General features: G+C 44.0%; 1 protein-coding gene across 1 annotated transcript in view; it reads left to right on the top strand.

The window, feature by feature from the left end:
- Positions 1 to 5000, top strand: part of LOC143278047 (uncharacterized) — a 45680-nt gene that overhangs the window by 4117 nt on the left and 36563 nt on the right. The gene's annotated exons all lie outside the window — the stretch shown is intronic.

Here is a 5000-nt window from a genome sequence, read left to right as displayed (position 1 = left end):
ATGGTGTTGGTGGTGGTGTTGGTGGTGGTGGTGGTGGTGGTGTTTGTTGTTTGTTTGTTTGTTTGTGTGTTTGTGTGTGTGTGTGTGTGTGTGTGTGTGTGTGTGTGTGTGTGTGTTGTTGTTGTTGTTGTCTTTGGTTTAACACCTTTCCACTTAAGATATCAGACGTAAAAAAAAAAAAAAAACAGCAACAAAAAACAAAGAAAAAACTCCGGAAGGGGTAGGGGTTGTGGGAGGGGGCGCGGGGGAAGAAGTGTGTGTGTATGTGTGGAGGGGGGAGGGGCGGGTGGGGGAGCTTGGGGAGTGGGGGGGGGGAGGGTAGGGAGAGACAACGCTGGGAGGAAAAAATGGAAACGTTATAAACGCCAACATCAAAACTATAACAACTATAAAAATAAAAAAAATCTCCTATTGGACTACGCAGCAAACCTGCATTAACAAACAACATAACTGGAATTCTTAAAAAACAACAACAACACATTCACAAGAACTTTCGATGAAGTCTGACCCCCCCCCCCCCAAAACATTTCAGACTCTTGTCTTTAAAATAATATGTGGTAGCTAGAGAGAGAGAGAGAGAGAGAGAGAGAGAGAGACAGACAGAAAGCGTGCGTGTGTGCGTGCGTTCGTGCATGTGTGTGTGTTTCTGTGTGTGACTGAGGCCTGACTGAATGTCACAGGAAACGAATGACGAGCGCGGCATTAAAAAAAAAAGAGCAAGCTGTGTCAGTAGGCTTCAGTCTCAGCCAGGTAGGCAGCCTGTCGTGCAAATTAATGACTCCGTGTTTGTGAAACATTCATTAGAGCTTGGGTTTCTGACCGAGTATCACCGTCACCGTCACCGTCACCGATCCCTCAGATTCCGAATCCTTTGGGGCGCCTTTGAAGCTTTGTCAACCACCTTTCTCCAGTCCTCGCGTCTCTCGGCCGCTCTCAGGGTGTCTCTCAGCTCCATGCCTGTCCACTCTCGGATGTTGTCCTCCCATCTCTTCCTTTGTCTGCCTCTTCTTCTTCCTCCCCTCACTGTGCCTTGTAAGATTGTTTTAGCAAGACCAGAGGAGCGTGTGACATGACCAAACCACTTCAGTTTTCGTTGTCTGGCGAGTGTTTGAAGGTCAGTATAGGGCCCGATTTCATTGACCGAGTATAGGTGCTATAAAAGACAGCAGTATCCATAATTATAGCAGTCACCTGTTTTCTTCCAGCATGTTTTTTTTTTACCTCAGCGATAAATTTGTGTTCTTCTGTTGATTTAATTGCTGTATAGCTCTCGTTGTAATTATTATTTTTTTTATATTTGTTATGTGGAGTGATGGCCTAGAGGTAACGCGTCCGCCTAGGAAGCGAGAGAATCTGAGCGCACGTTGTTGTATCTGAATGGAAGAAGAAGTAGAAGAAGAAGAAGAAGAAGAAGAAGAAGTAGAAGAAGAAGAAGAAGAAGAAGTAGAAGAAGAAGAAGAAGAAGAAGATCTTTGACGTGCCAAATCGTCGTTGTTTCTGAATGGAAGAAGGTCTTTGAAGTCACAAATAATCATTGTATATGAATGGAAGAGGAAGATCTTTGACGTTCCAAAGTGTCATTGTGTCAGAATGGAAGAAGAAGATATATGAAGTCCCAAATTATCGTTGTATCTGAATGGAAGGAGGAGGAGATCTTTGACGTCCCAAATTGTCATTTGTCTGAATGGAAGAAGAAGAAGAAGATATTAAAGTACCAAACTGTCATCATATTTCAATGGAATGGGGTTGAATAGCAAGCCTTATCTCTCGTGTTGAGAACTGTTTGGGTTAGATTGTTTTGTACTGGTATCTTACTCCTTGGTATTTTTCTAACACTTTTTTTAATTTGAAAAATCTTAAGGCATATTTGTATTTGTATTTCTTTTTATCACAACAGATTTCTCTGTGTGAAATTCGGGCTGCTCTCAGCCCAGGGAGAGCGCGTCGCTACACTACAGCGCCACCCATTTTTTGTATTTTTTCCTGCTTGCAGAATTAATTTTTTTATTATTTGTTTTTCCTATCGAAGTGGATTTTTCTACAGAATTTTGCCAGGATACGTGCGCTAAGTCTATGCTGCACATGGGACCTTGATTTACAGTCTCATCCGAATGACTAGTGTCCACATCACCACTCAGGGTGGAGGGGGAGAAAATATCGGCGGCTGAGCCGTGATTCGAAGCAGCGCACTCAGATTCTCTCGCTTCCTAGGCGGACGCGTTACCTCCAGGCCATCACTCCACACGTAAGCGCGGTCGTGTGTGTGTGTGTGTGTGTGTGCGTGCGTGTGTGTGTGTGTGTGTGTGTGTGTGTGTGTGTGTGTGTGAGAGAGAGAGAGAGAGAGAGAGAGAGAGAACACGAGGTAGGGGTCACAAAGTTGGACGGAAGGATGTCTCCAGTGTCTGATGAATATTTATAAGATGTCATCCATAAATGTTTTTCTTTTCTTTTTCTTTCTTTCCTTAAGGCAATGATGAATGTGAGGCAACAACAATATTACGGAGACAAACCATAAATTTATTCATGAAAATAAACAAGCCTATGGAAATTGTAATGCATTATTATTATTATTGTTATTATTATTCTTTTTTGTTTGTTTCTTTGTTTATCACGAAATATTTTTCTGTGTGAAATTCGGGCTGCTCTCCCCTGGGAGAATGCATCGCCACGGTATTGCACCCCCTCCCCCTTTTTTTCCTTTTATTTTCTTGCCTGCAAGTGTATTTTACTATCAAAGCTTTTTTTAAAAAATGTTTTTCTTTTTTCTTTTTTATTTTACAGAAACGCATCAGGCACAATGCTTTGCTGCAGTGGGTTCTTTTACATGCGTGAAGCACACGCTGCACACGGAGATGCCTAACTATACCGTCTTATCCAAATGACTAGCATCCCAACGCCAACTGTCCTAAAACCGTCTGGGCCGAGAGAGTGGAGGTATAACTTGGGCAAGACACTCTCTCCGCTATAATCAAATTCTAGCCCAGATAGTCGGGACAGCAGTTGCCTCCTCTGCTGTCCTGGGGCCGTATTCAAGACAAAATTCATTTTGCCTTCAGGCAAGTTATCTTTGCCATGGTTGGGACCCGTGGGTACAGTTTACCTTGAAGGATAAGTTATCTTTGTATTCAAGCCACACGCGGTTCGTTCAGACAGCTGACCCATCGTCTTTTTATTTATTTATTTTTATTATTAAAATCCTGATGATTTCCGTCTGCACATGCTCTCAGTTTCACTTCTCATCGCATCACAGCTCAGAACATTGTCAAGAGTGTTCGCAAAACACGTGCTATCCGTAAAGCATGCCTGTTTTCGCTTTAAAAAAAGAAAAGAAAAAAAAAATGCTGCAAATGGATCCGCCATATTTACCTCTGCTTCGTGGGCAGGTACCCTTGGCAGGTAGTAAGGGTAAATTGCTTTTGGGTTTGCTAGACACGCAGGTAGACTCTTGTGTTCATGAATACCTGGATATTGCTTACCCTCGGGTAGTTTGCCTTGTCTCAGGCAGATTACCCGCAGGTACACATTTACCCTCAGGCACGATGTTCTCTGGAATACGGCCCCTGGTGGTCATGGTCATGACCGACTATCATACAACACTGTAGAAGCTGGTTCCCTTCCTTTGCAGTGTATACATATGTAGAAACGTGAAAAAACCCTTTTAACTCTCTCCATACGAACGGCGAAAGAGACGACGTTAACAGCGTTCCACCCCAATTACCACCATCAAAATATTACAAGTGGAAGGCTCTTACTACTGAAGAGGTGAATGTTGACAAAGAACACCACAATTCTGACGACGGAAGCTAAAGGTTGGGTCATTCAGATACCCACTGGACATCCGAGGGGTCTGTGTAGAGGAGAAGAGAGGACTGGCCGTACTGAGTGAGTTAATGAGACTCTAGAGCAGTGCTTGGGCGCTGGGCTCAACGAGTTGAGAAGTGATCAGTACTTGAATAAAACGTATCACCAAATATGGAGTATTACCATGTGGAGCAATGGTCTAGAAGTAACGCGTCCGCCTCGGAAGCTAGAGAATCTGAGCGCGCTGGTTCGAATCACGGCTCAGCCGCCGATATTTTCTCCCCCTCCACTAGACCTTGAGTGGTGGTCTGGACGCTAGTCATTCAGATGAGACGATAAACCGAGGTCCCGTGTGCAGCATGCACTTAGCGCACGTAAAAGAACCCACGGCAGCAAAGGGATTGTTCCTGGCAAAATTCTGTAGAAAAATCCACTTCGATATGAAAAGCAAATAAAACCGCACACAGGAAAAAATACAAAAAAATGGGTGGTGCTGTAGTGTAGCGACGTGCTCTCCCTGGGTAGAGCAGCCCGAATTTCACACAGAGAAATCTGTCGTGATAAAAAGAAATACAAATACAAATAAGGGCATAATGTGTTTGCGAGATTACATAACGTTCCTAGGCGGACGCGTTACCTCTAGGCCATCACTTAGTAGGCGAACGTTACACACACACACACACACACACACACACACACACATGCACAGCCACCATCACACCTCGGTGATTCGTATCCCATTTAATTTTAAGCACTCTCGTACCTTTTTTTTTTTTTTTTTTTTTTTTTTTCCAAACACACAACTGCACACCAGTTCTGTTTTTCCGTTCCCACAGATGGTGTGGCACCACGTTCAGTGACAAAAGCTGTTGTCCCCTCAGTTCCACTCCTTGCTCCGTCACAGTTACACGAGTGCGTCACGGTTACATGGTTACACGAGTGCGTCACGGTTACACAGTTACACGAGTGTGTCACAGTTACATAAGCTATACGAGTGCGTCACAGTCACACGAGTGTGTCACAGTTACATAGTTACACGAGTGCGCCACAGAGTGCGTCACAGTTGCACGAGTGCATCATAGTTACACGAGTGCGTCACAGTTATATGAGTGCATCACAGTTATAAGAATGCATCACAGTTACACAGTTACACGAGTGCATCACAGTTACACGAGTGCGTCACAGTTAATGGTTATACG

Source organism: Babylonia areolata, chromosome 35, assembly GCF_041734735.1.
Source record: "Babylonia areolata isolate BAREFJ2019XMU chromosome 35, ASM4173473v1, whole genome shotgun sequence".
In the NCBI taxonomy this organism is placed as follows: domain Eukaryota; kingdom Metazoa; phylum Mollusca; class Gastropoda; order Neogastropoda; family Buccinidae; genus Babylonia; species Babylonia areolata.
Note: the sequence above shows the minus strand (reverse complement) of the source record. Positions and strands in the feature narration are given on the sequence as shown.